This window comes from Ambystoma mexicanum, chromosome 4q (assembly GCF_040938575.1).
Source record: "Ambystoma mexicanum isolate Mex_15411 chromosome 4q, UKY_AmexF1_1, whole genome shotgun sequence".
Classification (NCBI taxonomy): Eukaryota; Metazoa; Chordata; class Amphibia; order Caudata; family Ambystomatidae; genus Ambystoma; species Ambystoma mexicanum.
In genome coordinates, this window is record NC_090928.1 from 589,572,008 (window position 1) to 589,595,790 (window position 23,783).

A 23,783-nucleotide genomic window follows, 5' to 3' on the forward strand; every position below is an offset into this window, starting at 1 on the left:
TGGTCACCCTGGTCCACTCATCCTCTGACTCAGAGGCACTGCTACCAGAGGGGCTGTCTGCTCTTCTAGGCTCTCCCTGGTTCTGCGAGCTTGGGAATGGCTGGCAGAATGTGGGGGCCTAGTCTCCTGAGACTTGGGGCACTCAGAAGAGTCTTCTGACTCTCCCTTGCTCCCAGGATTGGTTGAGTATCCCCCCAACTGTCCTAGCTGGAAAGAGGTTTTTAATATGCTCTTAGTGGGCCTAGTCTCATGGAATTCTGCACCAAATTTCACTGACTGATCTCTAGGTAGGTGATATCTCTGGGGATCCAGTTCTCAGGTTCTCCCCTCACTGGAGTCTCCCTGATCAGAGAAGCTGGCCCTAGCATTTGGGAACCTGTTCATAGATGCCCACCCATCCATTTCTGGGAGGCACTGATCTATTAGTCCCATATTTCCCATTGTGTTGAAGTCTACCATCCCGGTGGCCCTAGGTTCATATGAGCCAGTGGACATGGGGGTGGCAAAGTCCATGGAATTTAAGGGATTAAAGTCCCTGATGCCAGGGTACCTGAGGTTATGCTCAGGGGTTTCTCTCTCACATTTTACATCATCTCTTTCAGCCCCTACTCCCTGATGACATGCCAGAACTGCCCCTTTTATTCCTCTATTAAGGCCTTATTGGTCTCTATGAGTTGTTCTTGCATGGCTATCTGTCTATGGAGTCTGTCATTCTTTTCACAGAGAGCCTCATTGTCTCTCTGTGCTTCCTGCCTGAATTGGGAGTATTGGGACAATTTTTGCTGCAGGAGACTCACCTCCTGAGTTTGGTCCTTACTGGCCTGATTATTCTTTGCCAGAGCCTCCTCCACTCGCCTGGTGTGCACTAACAGCTTTTCATAATCCCTTTTGATTTCACCAAATTCCTGAAGGGCCAGGTGATTTTCTTCTAACTTTGTTTTTAAATGACTGACTTCCTGGCGTAAGGCATCCCTTTCCTGAGTTAGAGTGCCCCACTGTGCAGCCAGCTTTGTGGCGCTCCTCATTAAACTCTGTTTGGGATTCTAAATCTTTAATGGTTAATTTATTATTTTCCTCCTTTAATGTGTCTATGCGGTCTTGTAGGATGACTAACTGTTCTGCACAGACTCTATTAAAATTCAGTTGCTGCTCCAGCTTTTGTTGGCTCTGTTGTAGAGAGTCCAATCTTTCCTGACACTCTTTTTGCAGTTTCAGTACCTGGGCATCTTGCTCTGCATTCTTTTGTCATAAGAGTGTCAGTTCTACTTGCAGTTTGGTGGCACACTGCCTAGCCTCTGTTTCAGCTTCTTGACTACTCTGGCTTAGATTAGTCTGGACTTTCTGCATTGCTTCCCCCTGCCTCTTTGTGCAGTCTACGTGGTCTGCATACTTTTCCTGTATGACTCCTATGTGGAGGTACAGGTAAGCTGCTATTTTGGCAATTTTGCATTGCTCCTCTTTTATTTTAGGGGTCATGTACAGCTCACTGAGTGCTTGATGTAATGGCCCCTTATCCTGCCAGATATTAATGTTGGTTTCAGTAACTTCTTGTTTTATTCCCTGCAGCCATTCTTGTTCGTCCCTGTTCTGCCCATTCACCCCTGACAAACAATTTGTGCAGTAGGTGTTCCCTTGCAATATTGATTTCCACTGGGGTTGCTATTACGGAAATATTATTTTCCTTCTGGCTTATTTCAGGGTAAATTTATTTTTTCAAACAGGCCTGATTTCTAGAGTATTTATTTTAGGGGCGCTTATACAGTGTAGCACAGTACTCACACCACACAAAGTATTATTACTCTGCAAGTTAGACTGCTGAGTTAGACTGTCACGGGTGGCAATCAATCAAACCCAGGACTCGAGCCCCCAGATTTGTTAAGGATTTCAATCAGGCGATACACTCTGCTCCCGGCCTAGTGTACAGTGCAATGGAAAAACTTATTTGCTATACAAATTCAATTATTTGAAAGATGTACCACTCATATCACACCCCTTATTTAAGAATACCCCAGATCACGCTGGACCAGAAATCAGGCTGGTTTGTAAAAGGTATTATTTAATGACTTAGTTAAGATCAAAATCACAATATATATATTAAGAGGTAAACAACAATCACCAGTCGGGTGACAGAACACAGAATGATATCTTTAATACACTAGGACTAAGTAATTAGCAAAACAAATGCAGCACAGAAAATAATACTTTTGTGTTGGTTTCAGATCATATAGCACAATGGTTAGAAATTCCCCCTGCAACCACCCTCAACCCACCAATAGGAAATGCAAAGAGATGGAAGGAGAGAGAGCAGGTATTCAGGAATAGTACAGATCAAACAGTGTCTCACTTCCCCCTTTCCCCTTACACAGAAAGAGAAAAACAAAGTGGGCTTTTCAAGTGTCAGCATGACTTTTAAAGTGGCTGAGCAAAAATCTAAATGTGTGGAAAAATGCTTACATTGTTGTAACTTCCTATGGGAGCTGCTTTGAACAGTTGCACACAAGAAAAAGCAATGATCTAGTCAGCAGAAAACATTTGCAATCTTAAAATCCAAGTCGGAAGCAGTTTAACTATATTTTGCATGTGTAAAACTTTCAATTGTTGTGGAGCCCAGTGACGGCTTTCAGTAGTGAGAGCTCTGTTCCACCACTGTACAAGAGGCACAAGAGGATCACGGAACTCGTGGTTCCAGCTGGGTGCACGCCGCGGTATTGATCCTTAGTAAAGATCAACCGCCGCGTTAACTCACCCTCTGCAAACACTTGAGTACGAGCGCAATATAAATAAAATATCATATCATAACTCGAAAGTACTCAAAACACACTTCAATTAAAAAAGCACCACACAGAATTAATCCCACACACAGTTCAAATAACAATGCTAAAATATAATGCTAAAATGTAAAATGTAGTCCTACATGCGGTAAAAATAATGAATGCTAAAATATAATGCCGCCTAAAGCATACAAATATATTTTATGTCAAAATCACAACATATCACACACAGCCCCACTTTTAGGGTCACTAGACATAAGCAAGGCTAAATTACTTTATGAATATGGGTTCATTTTGGGTACATGGAAACATCACAGAATGCAGAATGAAGGTTTCAGCCAATTGGAGTTTAAGTAGGCCGCAGAGTACCTGGATTCAAGGGAACAGAAGGCGACTTGTTATTTTTTTAAGGGCAGATTGGGTTATTAGATGCAAAGTGTAATTTTCCTGGGCGCACAAAGGCTTGTTTTTTGATGACCATGAAGGTCTTGTTACATGGAGGGTTAACTTGAAAGCTGATGGTTTAGGATTTCAGGGACATAAGTAGGCTGTATGCCGAACTCTATAAGACTTGAAATGGCAGTCACAAATAGGATTAAATGAAGGAATGCAGGAAAATGAATATGAGATGCCGGAGTATCTGGGACGATAAGGATATTACTGCTCCTTCAAAGGAGTACTTATTTATTTCTCTACCCCCCTTGCCTTGAAGTATTTATGGAAAGCCTTGCACAAGCACCATCTGGGTTCATGGATTTTCATCAAATGGTCTGAATAATAAACTGAGTTATTCATGTATGATAAATGTATTATGTGGAGTATGTCATAACTGACTATGAAAGAAGATCACATGCCAAAGGGGTTGTACTTTGCGAATGTATCCAATGGGATTTTAGAGCATTCATTTCTTTGTTCTTTCGCATTGGAATCTTTGAGTCACTTCCTTACATTTGGTGACCGGCCAATTTGATTTCCAGGCTTTTCTGCTATTGAATGCCCTGCTGCACACACTAGACTGATGGCTCTTATCTGGAGAGTGATCTGTTTCTGTGAACAGAAAAGAAATGGCCTGTAGGCACCAATTTAATTGAAGACCTGTCAGCTCACTTGGCTAGAGGTGCTGTGGTCCAGTCGCGTAGATTCTTTGAAAGAGCACCGCTTCAGAAAGCTTCTGAGAACTTCTATTTAGCGTGAGTGCATTCTTGTGAGACAGCTAATTAGGGGGGATTATTTTTTTAATTTGAGTGGAATGTGCAAGAGGGATGTGGAGTCAGAGGTGTTGTTGAATTGTTTTTTGTTTGAAAGTGAAAGAATTGGACTTATGTGTATGATGGTAGGATGAATTTGTCCATGTTGTAAATCCTTTTTATTCCATCCGTTTTTCTCTGTTTATTAATTTTGGTAGTTGAAGTAGTGAGAAGAGACCTTTCTGTAGCCGGGAAAAGACAGTATTGAATTCAGAAATGCTGTACTAGAGAGAGAGAAAAGTGGTGTTGTAGTGGAAAACACCACACTCCTTCAGTGCTCATGCAGAGGAGATGTGTTGATGAGGAACCATGGTATTGTGCTTTATTATTGATATTTTATTATTGATAATGTGCTGCCTTCTGTGTAAGAATGCTTAATGTGGATTGGTGACACGTTTTTTGTGGTGTGAGCGAGGAAGAAATGAATAATTCTTTAAGAGTTTTTTTAAAATTTGCGGGGAAATTGGCTTTTGGCATGTCGCAGGTTCGGCTTTGTGTTTAGATTTTTGTTTTTTTATTAGATAAAGGATTGTAAGTGAATATGGAGACTCTGCTTGATCATCTGTGCCAGTTGCTTCCAGGATACAATGACTTTAAAAATAAAATACCATGGACGATGGAGAAAAAGAAACTGAGGGGTGAAAGGTACACATGATGCAGGGATGCTTGATAATATGTATACATTCTTATCAATGAGGTATATGGGTAAGAAATTAGAAAAAAGCAGAGCATTTTCAAATTGTGGAGGTTATTCGAGGAGACCGGGATGGCCCAGGAAGGGAAGGCTGGGGGAGTAGGGCAAATGCAGGAGAGCTTAGAGAACCCTACAACCGCACCACCATATGGGTGCTTTCCCTTATCGCTCACTGCAGGATATACTAATCCCCAGTATTTGCCTACATCATCTCAATCCTCCACCCAGATATATGTGAGGAGGAAACAAACATGATTTTGATTTTATATCATAGATCTAAGAAAAGACAAAGAAAATGCAATCACATTTCAATAATACCCTAAAACTAAGCAGAAGAAATAGATTTTTAAAATTTGATGTACAAGTTAAAAATACAAGAAAACCACAAACTATAATCCACATCACCACCTAATATGCATCAAACCTAAATGCTGAAAGATCTTTATCACAGAAATGGTCACAGCAGTTTCGTCACCACTTGTCTAAAGGAATCCCTTGAATCTAGATAGGCTGGATCATGTACAAACTGACCCAGCCACATTGTTTGCTGAACTTGTAAAAAAGGGCAATCCACCAGAATGTGCTCTCTGGTATACATCACATCCTTATTCTTACAGAGAACACAGCCTTTAGGATGTCCATCAGGTGATGATCTAATAAGGCAAATTCCTCCTGTGGGCAACAAACTTAATATGTATCTCAAATGTGAATGCTCCATTAGCCATTAGGAAATGTGTTCAGATTCATCATAAGATGACAAACTTTATATAACTTGAAAGAGCTTGTCTTTGTAGTTAACATCCAATCATGTTTAAATATTTTTGTTTTACTTCACAGGAGGGACCAACAGCTTCCTATACAAGAATAAAATCCTCCAGTCCAACTGACAACCCAGCAATGTCAATCCCAATTTGAATCTAAAGGCAGCAATTGGCAGGCAGTTTGGCAAGTTCAAGGCTCTCTTCCACACATTAAACTCAACTGTATCATACCTCAAAGTTCTTATTTTATGACTGATTGTCATGCCACAGTAACTTTGATATGACTTTCATCCTATAGAAAATCATTAATGGACAAAATGAGAAGCGGCAAAACCTGGACCTGATTGTCCTCATTTGGGCTGCGGCCTGAGTCACCTTGGACATAGTACGCGATATCAAACTACCAATATTATCAGCTGAGTCCATTGTAAAGCCCAAATATATGTGACTTTTAGATGGAATTATCGTCTGGTTTCCAACAGACCATGTATAGCCACTTTTTTATTTTTTATGATCACAATTAAATCTAATGGCACACGTTTTGATATCATTAATACTTAATTATTTACTTATAGAGTATTACCGTATCAAGTACATATGTCTTTGCAAACCCACCTGAGTCCTATCAAGGAGAAGCATGTTGTCAGCATACATAAGGTACGGAACAGACAAAATAGAAATTCTCGGTGGAGCAAATACAGATTTTGACAAAAATTCTCCCAAATCAGACAAGTAATGATTGAACAGTCAGGGAGTATCCACCAAAAGACTGTTGTTGTCAACAGTTAACCTTAGTGCACGCTAAATAAGAGAAACTCAAATAAACCTCTTTCAATTAAATAATCCATTTTCTTCATTCAAAATATATTCCATGGCCCACAAAATGCAAAAGAATACATGTTTATTTTCTTTTTGCCTCTTATTAGCAAAAGGACTCCTTAGGTCATCATTCAGAATTGTGTACAAGTGTAAAAATATGTATATACCTAGACGTTGTTAGAAAACCACTGTTGCTTACATTACAAACACCACTTTCTTCATATTTTGCATTTTTTTCTCCAAAAATACTGTTGCACATTTAATTTGCTATAGCCACATCATGTGATTCTACACATCAAAACATTTAAAGAATATCAACTCATTTAGCATATTTCTTTGTTTAATGTTGATTCCAATGTATTTCGGGTATCTCTTTCTACCCTTCTTCTAGGGCTACACTGATGTGTTTTTTTTGTTCCCCTAAATATTTGGGTATTCTTCGAAATAAATGTAACATAGTAGGTCTCAGTTTCATTCTTAACATCTTGCCTCTTATTCTTGTAATCCTGTATCTTATCTGTTGTCAAGGATATGTCAATCACCCAACCCAAAAACTCCTTGGTCTCTTATTTTCAATTACCTAAAACCAAATTCAACAATAGAACCTTATCAATTTGATCAATCAAACCCTAAAATTCAGACTGGCTTATGTCTTGAGTCTGTTTACTGACATGTCTTTTTGCTCCCAACTTACCCGACTGTGTGTTGGCTAATGCATTCCAAGGGTTTCAACTCCATTGAATCTACCTGCATGTTATTCCTATTCCATCTGTAAAAACATGCGTCCTTATTACTTAAATTGCAAAGGGACCAATTTCAAGGCTAACGTCCCCTGGCCGTTCTTTTAGTCACTCTTTTAGCGATTTGTTATGCAGAACGCAAGGCATCCACCCGGTAAGGCGGCTGGGTGCCCCGCGTTTGCATCTATGTATACAATGTAACCATGATGACGGTTTTGGTAAGATCGAGGCTCCGGTCACACTTGCATCGCGGCCATTTTAACCTAGTACTTTTGGCCAGTGTTAGCCCAAGTTAGCATTCAAAATGTAGATTCAGCTGTGTCTTTTGGGGGGGGGCACCTCTTCGCTCCTTCCCCAACATATTCCACATTTCGTCTTTCAGCTCAAAAGTAAATTTAAATCTAAAATTAAAACAACTTACTCACTCTGAACCATTGCTCAGTTTTCACTGCTCCGTTTAGATGACACGATACAGAGATACATAGCAATTCGCTCTCCTACCAAACCAGGGGTTTCGTCACAATCTTGGCCCTCAGACATCAAATGTCCTGCTCCACAAGCCATAGTCACATTACAGTATAAACCATTGTGTTTTCTTCTGACCCCCCTGGTCTGTTCACAATTTAGAGAAAGCATGATAGGTCCCATTCTGTATGTATCCCCCTTGGGGTTAATGACTCTAGGTCCTCTATCCACTTAATCTCTCTCTGCAATAATTTGTTCTTTAGGTTACCTCCTCTCTTTGACATTGTCACTCTTTCTAATACTACAAACTTCATCTGTTCTATGGTATGTTTCACCTCCAGAAAGTGACTGGATACTGGGGACTTCAAATTCTTCATTCTTACATTTGATTTGTGCTCCATCCAGCGTGTTTTTGCTTTTCGTGCACTCATTCGACATAATAAAGGCCACCAGGGCACTTTGTGCCATAAATCACATTATTGGATTCACAAGTGCTTGAGTGTCTCAAGGGAATTTTCTTTCCTGTATAGGGATGTGTAAAATAGTCTCCTTTACTAATGGTAGAGCAATGCTGGCAGTTATGGCATGATTGTTTTCCTGTAAATTTGGTCTTGTTCCGATGTTCTTCAAAATCTGATCTCACCAACACATTCCTTAATGCTAGACATTTCTTGTAAGCAAACACGAGAGGTTCTGGAAACAGTCTCTCTGGTGTGTTATCTAATTTCATAATCTCCCAATTCTTTTTTATAATCCCCCTGATTTTATGGTTTTGTTTAGATTGCTTTGTTTTAGATTTAAGTAGATCCTCTCTAGATATTTGTTCCACCTTGCTTGATACTAATTCTATTAGTCCTGGGTCATATATTCTCTCCACAAATTTCCTTTTCATTTCCTTTGCCTGCACCTTATATTCCTCTGCTGACATAATATTTCTTCTATACCTCATCAATGGGCTAATTGGAAAACTTTCAAGAGTATGTTTCGGGTGAAAACTCATAGCCAGGAGTAAGCTGTTCCTGTCGGTGTTCTTTCTAAAGATTTTAGTGTTCAGTTTGTTGTTCTCAACATACACTTCCACATCAAAGAAATGAACCTTGCTTAGACTGTGTTCCATTGTAAATGTTATCCGAGGATGCATATTAGTCATCACCATGAAGAATTCTTCCAACTCATTGAACAGGCTTTTCCAGATATCAAATACGTTGTCTTTGTATCTGGTCTAGAGCCCCAGATTCTTTTGCCACCTTTCTGATTTCAAGAAAAATTCTGTCTCTAGTTACGACATGTATGTGTTAGCATAGCTCAGGGCCATTGCTGTCCCCATACTAGTACCAGATATTTGAACAAAATGTCGATCCTCAAACCTGAAAAAGTTTTTGCTAAGTATTTGTTTCAGTAGAATCAAAATGAATACCTTTTCTGCCTTGCAGTTATCAATTGAGCGTAATAACCACTCCATCACTTCCAAACCTGGTGTGTGGCCAATATTTATATATAGAAATGAGAAATCCATAGTGAATAGTATGTCCCGTCATTGAACAAAATCCACTTCTTTCAATTTCAATAGGAAGGCACTTGTATCTCGAAGGTAGGGTGGGCTTCTTTGTATCAGTGATTGTACAGCTTTGTCTAGGTACTGTGCTAATGGTTTCAGTACACTACCTATTGCTGCAATGATTGGTCTTCCCAGTGGATCAGTTAAGTTTTCATGAATCTTCGGTATTATATATATATCACTGGCATTATCGGTTTATCCACCGTCAGGAAGGTTTTTGTGTTTTCCGTTATCACATTTTGTTACTCTGCCTTTTCTATCACTTTTTTTATTAGAGCTTTCACTTGTTCTGTATGGTCAAATTGGACTTCTCGGTAAGTTTCCTTGTCACCTAATTGCCTGTATATATCCTTTCGATAATCTTATTTATCCATGAGGACTAGCGCACCACCCTTGTCCCCTGGTTTGAAAATAATCTCCTGATTATCCAAGAGTGCCTTCAGTGCATGTCTCTTACTGTTGGTGAAAATCCTATGTTTGTTCTATCTATCTTACTTAGATCCTCAAGGATTCATTTGTCAAATGTTTTCAATATCAGGTTTTGCACTTGGAGACAAAAATAACTCTTCGGTTTCATTTCCAAAAATTCCAGTAACTCTGGTTCATCTGTCTCTTCCAGGTTTTCAAAGAAAAGCTTGAATTTCAATTTTGTCATTAATTTTAAGAAATCTTTCTTCTCTTGTATTAAGGTACTCATGTGCTGTGAAACAAAACCCCTTCTGTAATACCGTTTTTTAAAAATGTGGTCAGATGAAAACTTGAGATATTAATCGCTAGCTCTTCTTTGTTTGAACTCATTTCCACTGGGGATTTCTTGTTCTCCCCTCTGCTAGTGTTTTTTTTTTTCTAAAAAAGACACCTGTCTTGTTTGATGTCGAAGTGGATGAGGCTGATGCTATCACCCCTTCCTCTGATTGTTCATCTGATCCTCCTGCTGGGTCAGGAGGGTCAGACGAAATGTAAATCCTATGGGACTCTATGGGAATGGCGACTTACATTTTACTGCCAGCTGACTGCCCGGGCTGCCGGACTTGGAATATCCCAGTGGCACCGGAAAGTCAGGCGCACGTAACATTTTATGAGTCCGGCAGCAACCTGCCGGTAGAACCAGCAGGGTTACTGCTGGACTCGTAATGAGGCCAATGATTTTTTTTCAAGGGGCAGAGGAATTTTCCTGTGAGGAGGAGGGTGTGCATTTGGTGGATTTAGAGGAGTGAGCCTTAGTTCAGTGTACAAATGGGAGGCCAGTTCAGAGGACCACATGGAGTCCAGTGTTGGTCCTGTGGGAGAATGGGACATTTGTCACAGGATTGTAGGAGTAGGCCATCATATTTTCATGACTCATGCACTAATCCCAATGTACCAGCAGGTAGGTTTGCGGGCTATCCTTCTCCATAGATGCAACCCACGACCATGCCTTCTGCACCAGGGTTTGTGCAACCACAACAAGCATGGGCAGGACGGAACTGAGAGTCTGAGGCTACACAGACCTATGTGATATGGTCAGTTGTGCCAGTTTATGCACTGGTACAGCCAGGGGAAAGGAATCCTTTGTCTCAAGTCACTGTTACACATTACACAGGAGCGTGTGTTTTGGAGGGAAGTCCCTTTCTGCACCCGGGTACAAGTTTATACCCGAACTAGGAGAGCCCACAGAGAGCTCTGATGTGTCCAGTCCTGTATGTTACCACCAATCCAGAAGAGGAACCCCAGGCAGGGGTAGCATTAGGGATATCAGCAGTTTTTGTTTTCGACCCGCTGTTTCACTAGAGAAAGTGCCAGGTACTGTTGTCACCATACCTTTAGAGGCAGTACTTGTTAAGAAGGACAAAGTAGTTCTGTCAGGCACTGATGAGGAAGGAGAGGAATGGCACACAGTTTTGTGCATTGATTTGACAATATCGTTGAGGGAGGTGCCTGATGAACAATTGTTCGAGGATACCGAGGACAAAGGCGCAATGGTTTTTGAGGTTCGTATCCCTTTCCAGATAACAATAGTGCATAGGGAGATACCCCAGACTATGTCTATTGTTAGAACTACATCACCATATTTGAAGGAAGATTTGGAGAAGGTGCCTAGTCACTTGTGGACTAGTGATCCTCATGATGTGGGGTTGCGGAAGGGTGTAGGAGTGGTGATGATAAAATTGAAGCCTGGTGCAATATTGCCATGAGTGAGACAGTACCCCATGTCTAGGAAGGCGGATGAAGGGATTTATTATACCATTATGGTGTTGTGGAAGCAAGGTATTATCCAGCCTTCCATGTCCCTATGTAACGCAGCTATTTACCCTGTGAATATGTAGAGTGGCCACGGCTGAAGGCCGGGGCCATTGGTCATGGGCTAAGACAATGGCTACTGAGTAAGAAATATAGTTAGTGTTTTAAAATATACAGTGGGCACGGGCCATGGTCACCCAGTGGGTCCAAAAGAAACATATTTGGAGAGCAGGTACAGTGAACACAGCCGAAGGCCGTGGCCAATAGGCATGGCCAAAGGCCGTGGCTAATGACTTGTAAAAAACCATGGTAAAAGAAAACACTTGAAATGTACGAAACAACCTTAGTTGGAGTGCAGTTAAGTTGCACAGATTTAACATAACAAAATCCTTGAAATGTGGAGGATGTGGGAAGTCATGACCAGCTTAACTCGCACATTCCTGTTGCAAAGCCCATGAGCACATACATATTATAAGAAAAGGGATTTACAATGGCATGCAAAATAGCATTATGGGGACATAGCATTATGGGGGACATCAACGGGAGCGCACAGAGTTAAGCAGGTCATGACTTCCCACTTCCACTGAATTTCAAGAGTTTTTTTGCGTTAAATCTGTGCAACTTAACTGCGCTCTAACTAAGATTGCTTCAGTGAATATATGTACACATTCTCAACTTATCATATGGAGAAAACAGAAATCAAATATGAACAACAGCCGGAGCGCCCAGGATGGCAGGAGCCCCCTCTCCCACCTATCCCACGGTGCATCCAGACAGCCACGCGACCCGCGACCTGGCTGCAACAAGAAGCCCACATCACGGCCTGATCTGCCTGCATCAGCTGCACGCAGGCACAGCAGACCCCCTTGCCTAGCAACGCTCCCCGTTCGGCGCAAAGCACGCAGAATATCCGCCAGCAGGCGGAAGCCGGCCCCGTGAGCAAAGGCCCACGGGAGATAAGGCCCTATTTGCCCCTGTTCGCCACGGGTCGCCTTGTTGCCGGACGCTTCACAAAGGTAATTACTAATGAGCAACTTTGAAGTCTCTTCAACCGCCATTCCTACCTCCTGACTATCTGCTCGCCATTGCTCAGAAAATGCTTTGTACCTCTCTATACGAACCACATCCTGGATCCAGTATCATATCACTTACACTGCCTCACAGTCAGTGCCAGATGTGAATAGTGGATTCATACCTGATAGTGCCTCTGCGCACCCTATGGAAAGTACATTTAAAATATCCCATGTAAGTGATTGCATTAGCATACTATGATAAGTTCATAGCGCCTATCCTAGGTTGTTCTGTCTTGTTTATGATACGCCATGCCTGAGCTGTTCACTGTGGTACACTCACCTTGGCTGAACTTTACACTGCCTTGCCTAATTGCATTAACAACCTAACTTTGCACACCCCTCAGCCTGGTGTATACTGCTCTTTGCTTTAGCTAATGTGCCTGATACTTGAATCTAGCTGCGCTGTATTTTGCACTGCATTCCCTGATGTGCCTGATATTTGAATCTAGCTGCGCTGTATTTTGCACTGCATTCCCTGATGTGCCTGATATTCGAATCTAGCTGCGCTGTATTTTGCACTGCATTCCCTGATGTGCCTGATATTTGAATCTAGCTGCGCTGTATTCTGCATATTTGAATCTAGGGGCACTCAGACTGCTGTATATTGTGAAATGCCACCTAGTCTATCTACATCCTGTCAGAATCGTGGCTTCATGATGCAGCAGGCCCTGCCCTATCATTAGCAGTTCCAGACAATTATACCATCTTACGAGCAGACAGACACACCTCTCGAGGTGGGGGCCTAGCTATCATAGCCAAGCTTAGTCTTGACATGAGAATTACCACAACCCCTATTTTGAAATCTTGCGAATGCCTTGCGGTCACAATTGCCACCGCTAACTCCCAAACACTGAACCTCATCCTTATCTATAGACCTCCAGGTCCTACTGGAACCTTCGCTGAGGATCTATTTACAACCATATCCAACAACCTAAAAAGCACCTCCCAAACAATAGTGCTAGGGGACTTCAACCTAGGCTATAATGACGCTAAGGATATCCAGTCCACAGCTACAGCTCTGATCCTAGAAGAACTGGGTTTCTCCCAGAAAGTTAACCTTCCCACTCATGACAAAGGCCGCATCCTAGACTGGATAGCGGAACATAACTGTGGAGTAACCATCACAGAGACTGTACCCCAGATCTGGACTGACCACCATCTATTACTATTCACAGTAGCTACGAACTCGGCCACGGCTCAGTCCCCACTTGCCCCTCCCATGCCCACGAGGAACAAAAAACTTATGACGGCGGAAAAATTGCTGCCCATCATACTACCACATCTGAACTCGCTCCCAGCGAATACGGATCCAAATGTGCTAGTTGAACAATTTAATGAAACTATCAACACAGCCCTTGACCACATAGCTCCGCTCAAGCTACGTAATAGTAAACCGAAGAAACATCTCAACTCATGGTTCAATCCTCACCTAAAAAAGCTCAGGCTAATCAAAAGAAATCTTAAAACCACCTGGAGACTCTCTCCCTCAGCCGAAAACAAACTCAACCTAGCCAAGGCATCTTCCCAATATAAGAAAGACATCTTACTAGCCAAACAGGAAACGTACAACACCAGAATATTACAATCTAAATCTAGTGTCAGAGAATTGTTCAGCATCCTTAAAGAACTGGAAACTCCTATTGCCCCCCAAGAAAACTGCACCAAGGATAAAAATTGGTGCTCCAGCATACAGTCGGCCCTCACCAACAAAGTAGCCAATCTACAAACTAAAATTGCCCTCAAAAAAGCTTCTCTTACACCTCATATCCCACAGACTATAGTTCCACCTCTAAAACCTAAACAAGAATCACGTTTCTGCTTCGCTAAGGTATCGACCATTGAGGTAGAAAAAGTTATCTTGGGACTTAAACCATCCAACTGTAAAGGTGATCAATGCTCTGCCCAATTAATCAAGGATGCTGCGAGAGAATTATCGCCATTCATAACCAAACTCATCCTTTACCACAATCACTGTACCGAATAACCTAAAAGAGTCCTGGGTACTGCCACTCCTAAAGAAGCAAACCCTTGACCCGCCCATTCCTACCAACTTCAGGCCTATCACGGCCGTGCGCTTTCTTCTAAAAATCTTAGACAAAGTGGCATACATGCAAATACAAAACTTCCTTGAATCCAACCTTTTACTTGGAACACGACAATCCGGATTCCGCCCACAGCATGGAACTGAGACAGCCCTAATCGATCTCAAGGCCCAAATAGATCAATGTAGAGACAATGGCCAAGCAGCCCTTCTCCTACTGCTAGACCTCTCAGCGGCCTTTGATTTAGTCAACCATACAGTATTATGTAGCCACCTAGACTCTGCAGCCCACTTCTCCAAAGAGGCCATAATATGGATCAAGTCTTTCCTGAGTAACAGAACTATGAGAGTCTTCTGTCCCTCAGCCTCAGCAGACCCGATCCCCATAACATGTGGGGTACCTCAGGGATCCTGTGTGTCACCCACCCTCTACAATGTATTCATAAAGCCACTCTTTGACAAAATGGATCATCTGGGTATTGCCTACACCAATTACGCAGACGATACCCAGATCCTCCTCCCTCGTACAAGATTCAGGTTATTAACACAAAAATCATCACTCATGATGCACTCAATATACTGGGCCTCATCACGAGTTTGGCGGTAACCCTTAAATCCGGCGGTTGCACTATTACCGCCGGATTGAAGGGTCCGCCAAATCAGGGCTTCGGCGGATTTCTCCACAGTTCTGAGCTGGGGGAAATCCGCCGAAAATTCGCGCTATTACCGCCGGCAGGGAATTATCCGGCAGTAAGAGCATGAAAATTCCCCATTGAGCCCAATGGGGAATGGGGCATTCCCGAATGGGCTCAGTGGGGAATGGGGAATTTCATTACCGCCAAACCCGTGATCCGGCGCTAATATCTCCAGGGGGTTTGGAGGTAGGGCTAATACTGCCGGCGGTAATACCGCCGGCATTACCGCCCAACTCGTGATGAGGCCCAAGTGTTAATCCCCACCCTCATTGGCTTTATACATGCTAATGGTTACATATAGCCCATCATCCAATTGGTTCCGCTGTTCTCTTTCTCATCTTCACCACACGTGGGTAACGTCCTTGCCCATCTTGGAATACTGCAAAGTAATTGGTTAAATTCAAATGTCACCAACCTACCTTCAATCATAACCATGTGACACACACCAGGTTATCAACATGAACTCAGCAGGCAACTTCGAGCTCAGCCTGGTCCTTGCAAACAAAGCAACCCTTTTCTCATCTCAGACACGTTGTTTCCCCCATCATGCCCTCCCCACTGTAGGAGCATCACTCTTAGCTCTCCCTGGCACAAATCGTAGATCATGTTGTTCTCCACTTTCCCCTTCATCATTTCCTCTTCCAGACAGTGAATCTTGTGTCCCACTAACCAAAACAGTTCTCATAGGATTTAAGGGCCATTTCCCTGCACATTTGGTAGTTCAAACAAAGTGACCGTTCTTCTGGGGGGGGCGCTAGTCTCTTAAATCCTGGTTCGTGTTTTGGCATCCCGAAACCTCTGCCTTAGCTCCCAGGAATATGACCTTGGTACAGGGCCACAGCCCTTTTCCTGCTCAGCTGCACACATTCCTGTCTAATGTGTTCAAAGACCTAACTGATATGGGAGCAAATGCATGTTCCTTACCACGCCTGGGAATCTGAATGTAATGGTCAAATGAAGGATGAGGCCTCGTTGTTCACTGTTCTTTGAAAACATGGCCTGCGAGGATTCAGGCCTACTCGTAAGCACAGGACTGCTTCATGTTATAACTATTATGTATGCCAATATGCTGTATCCTACATAGTTGGATTGCAATATTACTTGTTAGTTCCCCCTATGTGATTTCTCACTCCCACCAATTATCCCCATCCATAGCGTAACTCCCTACCCCTAAACCATCCTGTTCTTATTCTCCATGTTTCAATATATTTTTCGCGATCTAAATCATCTAGGAGGTGCAATGGTCTGAACGTGTAATCCAACATTCTCCCCTTTAGTTAATCCTTTATTAACTAACTTCTCCCCTTGTCTCTATCAATCTGCTTCTTCTTTAGGGACCCATGCCCTGCACATATGACACAAACTACCACCATCCTGTGTGTATTTCTCTGGAGTGCATGTGAGATGTATGCAGTCCCCACCACCCACTAAATCTACCCAGTGTTTGGTGTAATTCTCAGGATCTGGTGGGGGATGTTAGTGTCCCTGGCGGGGTGGAGGTGTTGTTCGATTCTTACCATACATGGCTTATTCAAATCCTCAGTATGAGCCTGCCCATCTTTTGTGCCTGTGAGAACTATCCTTGTCCCAATAGTAACCATCATTCTTGCACTGCTCAGGATAGTCTTGCAACATCAGAGCATCATCTAGCACGTGCAAAACACCACCAACTGGAACACCATGATCGGGACCAGTATCTTCTTCAGTGCCTAAAGCCAGGACAGCGCCATGGAAACATTGCATCAAATCAATCTTCGGCTTGTACACCTTCTTCATTTTCCATTACAGTCTTCAATTTATGCAATGCTCCTATGATGTGAGTCAAACTCCAAGGGTGATATTTCCTGGGGTACTAGCACTTTGGGTGCCCCCGACATGTGAGGGACGAGGGAGCAGACATAGCAACTCCATTTGTATCTCTGTTTCCCCACTGAATTCATATAACTATGCCACATGTTATTATATTCTGGGTTGTTGTGAGAAACCAGAAGGTGTCTTACCCACTAGTCCCCGGGTATCTGCCATCCAGGTGGCCAGCACTCAGCCATGGATTTTGGATCCAGTTCCTGGGGGTGGACCATTGCGGGAGGATCACCTTGGTGAGGGGCCTTTGGGGAGTGGGAGTGGGACACAGTATGGTGAGACGCAGCATCCCCTTCCCTTTAACACCTTTACTCCATCCTACCAGGTAGGATATTTAGGAACGCTACCTCCCCCCTTTTACACCACAAACACTTTCACATGGACAGCCCGCTATGAGAGAAAACAGACTAACACCCGAGCCGTATACGTGACTTGTCCCAGTACAATGGTCAGGTGAGGTCAGGCAGTTACTGACCATCACACACTTGACTTCCATTAAGCTTCTCCACATATATAAAAGGTGAAGCACGAGAGCACACTCTGAGTGAGGTAAAGCACACAAGGAACAACAGTTTTGAGGCGCCAGCTGAACTAGAGAAGAAAGACAGCAAAACAGAAGGGGATGGCAAGGAGGGAGGTTCCCTTGACCTTTTCGACAAGGAACTGTTACTTTCCAGAAACCTCAAAAATAGAAAGCATAAGACCAAGAAATCAGGCTGAAGAGATGTGCATTGTGTGTCAGAGATACCCAGGGCCCTCCCACGTCAATAGTCAAGGCAGGGAGAAGCACGGGCTGCTGTGGTACCAACCTTGACTCCAGAACAAAGCAGCGTCAGCGAAATCAACACAGTCGGTGAGTTGGGAAGACCGATACAAGACCGGTCTGTGTTGAAGCCAAGGTTGCAAGCAGCAATATTGTTTGACGAGTGCTCGAACAAACATTGTTAAAACACGTGTGATAAAAGATGCAAGTAAAGTTGAACTTCTGATGAGTGATTGAAATTTCTAAACAATATATAATACCTTTGACAGAGTGGCCCGGCACCACATGGGTACTCAATCGAAGGTCTCTGTAAGGTATCCAGCTAACAAGTGGCAAAAGTGAAAGGGAGAAAAAGAATCTATCGTGCCACTGTAATTGGCCAAAGGTTTATGACCCATTGTGCTGTGTTGTGTCAGCACAGCAGTCATCATCTGACCATCAGAGTGTGAGAAAAGATACAACTCTTTTGTATAGTGAGGAGTTGCAAATACTGGGGCAGTAGAGATTACATCTTTAAGCTCCTAAAACCATTTCATCACTCCACATAAAATATTTTTTGTCCATTGGGCTTCTTTAAGGGCCTGGAGCAATGGTTTAGTGTATGACGTATAATCAAAAACCCATGCTCTACAGTAATGTCAGAAATGTCTGCATTTCTTTTACCGTCACAGACTGGGGCGGTAGCACGCACTGATGCCACGCGTTGTTTTGGAGTTACTCTTTTACCGTTAAGTGAAATCAACAGCCCCAAATACAGAACCTCCTGCTGGCAGTATTAAAATGTTATTCTGTCCACCTTATACCCTTTGTCAGCCAACAATTATAGCAATGCTACAGAGTCCCCCCTGCATTGATGTTCTGTGCTGCTACATACCAATATGTCATCCAGATATTGAATTATGGTACTCAGAACCACAATATTCGCCAAATCATCAAGTAACACTCTCTTGAAAATACTTGGGGACTCACATAACCTTTGAGGAAGCCTAGTATGAGAAAATCAGCTCCCGGCAAACGTAAACGCAGTGAGATACTGCGAGTCAGGATTCAAAGGTACTAAGAAAAATGTATTCTTTAAATCCACCACAGTGAAATGGATAGCATCAACACCTATATTGCACAATATAATACTAGGGTTCAGAACCACCGGGAACTCTGCCTGTACAATATCATTGATGAGCGTGAATCCTGCATCATCCTCCAACTAGCACCTTTTGATTTTTTCATTGGGTAAATAACTTTGTTACAAGGTGAATTAGAGGGTATTATGATATGATATGATATGATATATGATATGATATGGTACTTACAACGCGCATATACACAAGTGTTTCGAGGCACGACAAGGCAAGGGAGGGAGAACAAAGGGAAGACAGACAATGATCCTACTAGGCCAGGTGTCATTCAGATCGTGCAAGTGCATGGGAGGGGGAAATGGGAAAAGTGCGAGGGGGAAGGGTGAGGTGAAAGTGCAGTACAAGGGGTAACAAAAATAAGATAATAAACAGCCAGAGGTGGCAAGTGCAAGGTAAGTGCAGACATAAGTGCTGGTATGGGGACTGAAGGGCTACAGAAAACAGTCCCCAGGTGCAGGTGTGCAGCTGTGCAGCTGGCGGTGCCTGGGCCCGAGATCAGGCGGGTTGGCAAGGTACCCAGCGCAGTTTCAGCTAGAGATTCAGCAGGGGAGAGGGGGAGAGAAAGCAGAAGCAAAGAGGAGGGTTTTGAGGTGCTTCCAGAACTGGAGATGGTTCTCCTCAAGTTTCAGGGAGGTAGGAAGGCTGTTCCAGTGGGAGGCCCCTGCCGAAGAGAGAGATCTACCACCATCTTGTTCCTTGGAGAAGCGACTGACCCTGAGGGAGTTGGAGGCGGATGAGCGAAGGGCTCGGGAAGGAAGGTATTTAGGAAGAGAGAGTTGAAGGTATTGTGCCCCAGGCCCCAGAAGGCCTTGTGGACAATGCAGAGGGTTTTGAACTTAATCCTCGCAGCCACTGGGAGCCAGTGCAGAGATTTCAGTCCTGGAGAGATACGATCCCTGGGCTTGAAGCCAAGGACAAGTCTCACAGTCCTGTTCTAGATAAGTTGCAGAGGGCGGAGGGTAGAAGCAGGCAGGTTTAGATAGAGGCTGTTACAATGGTCCAGCTTAGAGGGAACCAGGGCTTTGGAGACAGTGAGCTTCTGGGGGAAGGAGAGAAATGGAAGAATACCTCTGAGGAGTTGCAGCTGGTAGTGTGACTTCTTAGAGACGTCAGAGATGTGAGGAGAGAAGGAGATTGTGGAGTCGAAGATGACCCCAAGGTTTTTTGCCTCAAGGGTGGGAGCGGGAGGAGGGCCAAGAGAGGCCGGCCAGAGAGCAACAGGGAAGGAGGGAGCTGGTGTGCCGATGAGGGGAATCTCAGTCTTGCTGGCATTAAGGCAGAGGTCATTATAGGCACACCACTCCTGGATAGCAGACAGATAGTCAGAGATGAGGGATGGAGAGGAGGCGGCAGAGGGTAGCCCGAAAATGAGCTGGGTGTCATCCGCATAGCACTGGAAGTTGGGGCAGAGAGTGGCGATGCGGTGGTGATTCACTGATGCAAGAGGGCCATTATGGTGTCCTAAATTCCCTCCTCTGCTGCCTTCAATAAAGGATACTGTTTCACACAAGGCAACAAAGCCCCAGGTTTCCAGGTAATAGTCCCACATCGTGCGGGTTACTTTTCTACAACTTATCAGGAACCTGAACCATATCTGTAGAGGCAAATGAAGGAACAGTCCCCACTAATCACATGGGGCAAGCAACATGTCTATACTGTATCATGATCTTACAGGGAACACACACTTCCAAGATTAAGTCTCCGTCAAACAAATCATCATCCAAGACAATTTTCATTGCTATCATGGGGTCAATACACAAAACCATACACCACTCTTCTTTGTTCGTATCAACTGCTATCAACACAATACAGTCTTCTGCCACTAAACCTTCTTCTATATCAAGTTCAATGATGGTACCTGCAACTATTTCCTTAGGCTGGGCAGGCCTGAACAAAATCTCAGAGGTTACTCCCCAATACGTGTTTGACACCTGTGGCACTGCGCTGAGTAGTATTGTGATACAATATAGAAACAAATCAGGGGCTACTGGTATTCCTCTTGCCACAGATTCAATGCCCAATGCGTGCAAGCTCAACATTACCCTCACGGCACACATTCCAGGTGTGGAACAAACCACACCTCTTTCCATGAGCGAGATGGTCATGTTGAGCTTACTCAAGATATCTCTTCCCAGCAGATTAATTGGAGTCATGGTAGAATATAACAGGGGGCCACACCTCTCTGTCTCCTATCTTAATGGGTAATTTCATTATAAAAGGGACCAATTGAACTGCAGCAGAAAAGCCCTGCATTTCCATATCCCCACCTGATAAAAGGAATCCTCCCTCACTGATGCATGATTTGGTTGCACCTGTATCTGCCATGAAAATTTATGTTTTGTTTCCTTTCTCCACGCCTACCATGGGTTGCTCTTCTGCCCGAGTCTGGTTATGTTTTCATCCATGGGAAAATGAATGGATTCCCTCTCACTACAGTGGCCCCATGATACTGGATTACCGTACCACCCGATATATGGCAGCACATTACTGGATCATGGATCTTGGGGTGGGTAACTGTGGAACGATTGGTGGGGAAGCAGGTAGGCCGCGGGCATGGGCACGCAATAAGGGGTTGCTGGGGGCATCTGTCTGTACGACTGATTATATGAGACTGGACCTCCCTGAGGATAAGGGTACATCGGTGGGTGGGGATAAGCATACATTTGTCTACTCCTGCACACTCTCAAGAAATGGCCCATGCGCCAACACGTCCAGCCCTGACCTGCTGCATGTGCCATCCCTCCATAACCTCCTTGCCCTACCTGGGAACCTGAAAATCTCCCTCTCCCTTGCTAAACCCCCCCTGGAAATGCTCCTTGATATTGAGGTTGGTATCCACCTACCCAATTGTTGTCTCCGCCCCATGCAGTTGCCGCACGCACATCCGCTTGAATTGCTCTAAAATCTGGTGACCTTTCCGTCTGCACTGTAGCCACAGCCCCTTCCAATGCAACCTTTGCTAACTACTTTTGAACCAGTTGTGTTTCCTCTGCATGTGCTCGCTGCACAGTTTCCTTCTCCGTTTTTTCAACTGTTTATAGTGATGGATAATGATAGACTGAATTTCTGCCCAATCCTTTGCCTCAATCGTCACTATTTTGTCAAGCGTCTTCTGCACCTCCTTCAGGAGGCATCTTAACCACAAAATAGAAAAACAGAATAGCTCAATCCCATGACTCTCCCGTTTCTGCCGGCCACATCTCCTGTATGTGCAATATATATTGGGCAGAATCCTCATCATCATGCATTGTTTGTTGCATAATTGACTGAAGGTGAGTCATATCTGGGTATGTGCACCATAATGAGAGACGTTTTTTATGGGAGGTCAAAAGGGGCACTTTCCCAGGGCCCCCACCTTGGAGGGGGCCCCACAGGGCTGCCTGATCTGAAGAAGTAGGATTTCATTGTTCACCAGTCTTAAATAGCACACATCAGGATATTTTATAGGGTGCTGATGAGACTTTAAACCCATTGTCTTTCTGTTTTGAAAAGTACATTCTGCCTTGAACAATTCATTGTGTATTGCTTTCTGCATTCACTGTGGTATACATAGTTTGTGTGTTTCTTACGGCCCAACTCTTTAGCATTATTTCCTTCCTGTGGGAATTATGTTGATCATGTGCAAAAGTGAAATTCATATTGATAAATTGAGTGCCACAATGGTTCAGAAGTTAGCTCAGTGTGTGAAGAACCTATTGCAGAGATATGTGTTCATATGCAAAATTAGAATAGCACATTCCAGCAAGGCTAGCTGAGCCTTTCCTATGTCTGAAGTTTATAAACCTGCCTGTAAATGTACTTAGTTTTGCCGAACAACATCTGCTATTATCAGCAATGTACCTGTACCAGATAGGGGTTTCTATAAAAACTACCATTTCATCCGTATGGTGCAGGTCTAGAAATTGGTTTGTTCAAAAGGGGTGTTGTAAAACCTAGGCAATCGCCTCCAACGATGGCATAAACTATTAGTCCAAGACATGAATAAGTATCCAAATTCAAGACTATGGAATGAAAGCGTTGATGCTTGTATCCCCAATTTGCCAGCAGACGATACAGTGATCCTGGTCAAATCATCTAATATATCTTACATTACTGTGCTGTATTCTGTGAGGTTTGCCTTCTTGCATGCTGCTGATATCGTTTAGCCCTTTACTTGATCTTTCTTCTTATGTAGGCCATTTAGGTGGAAGGGCTAGTAGACAGAAGAGAGCGGACCAGATGTTGCTGGCCTCAGGCAAGCATATTGCAAGGTCTGCTTGTTTGACACAAGAAACTGTTTCCTTTGTGGTAAAAGTCAAAGGTTTTTATGCACGTTTATAAATGAAAATGTCACAAGCCATTGTTTTGGAAGTATTAAAAGCTTTAAAATATGAAAGACAAACCCAGATTAAATGTGTTAAATCACATTGATTGGTATGCTGATACTTATATACTTACCTTGATGATGTAGAGAATGAAGCTAGAATCCTTTCCCATTTTGCATAACACCCTTCTATAATATTTTGTTTAAAAATGGTCATGTTTGGTAATGTGTTGGTCTTCACATGCTACTTGTTTATCATTCTGATTAGAGCAAGAATGAAGAGGATAAGGGGACTTAAAGGGGGTAAAAGTGCTTATTTTGCTGTGAGACAGCATATCAACCTACAGGTTGTGAGCGTGACGGGTGGGGGCAGGAGGTGCGACCAGTATTCTTGATCCCTTAATTCCTTTGCTTTGGTGGGGGGGGCAAAGATGTCTGTGCCCAGGGCCCCAAAAGTGCTTAAGATGTCCATCTGTGCCCATGGAACGTACTGCGCTCTCCCTGTTCCCTCATGTAACAACGGAAACTGCACTCCTATCGCCTTCCCAACTTCTTCTTTCCCATCCCTGATCTCTTAGCTACCGCCATTTGCCCAAACCTATTTCGTAACCTAAGTCCCCACAAGCTTTCCACT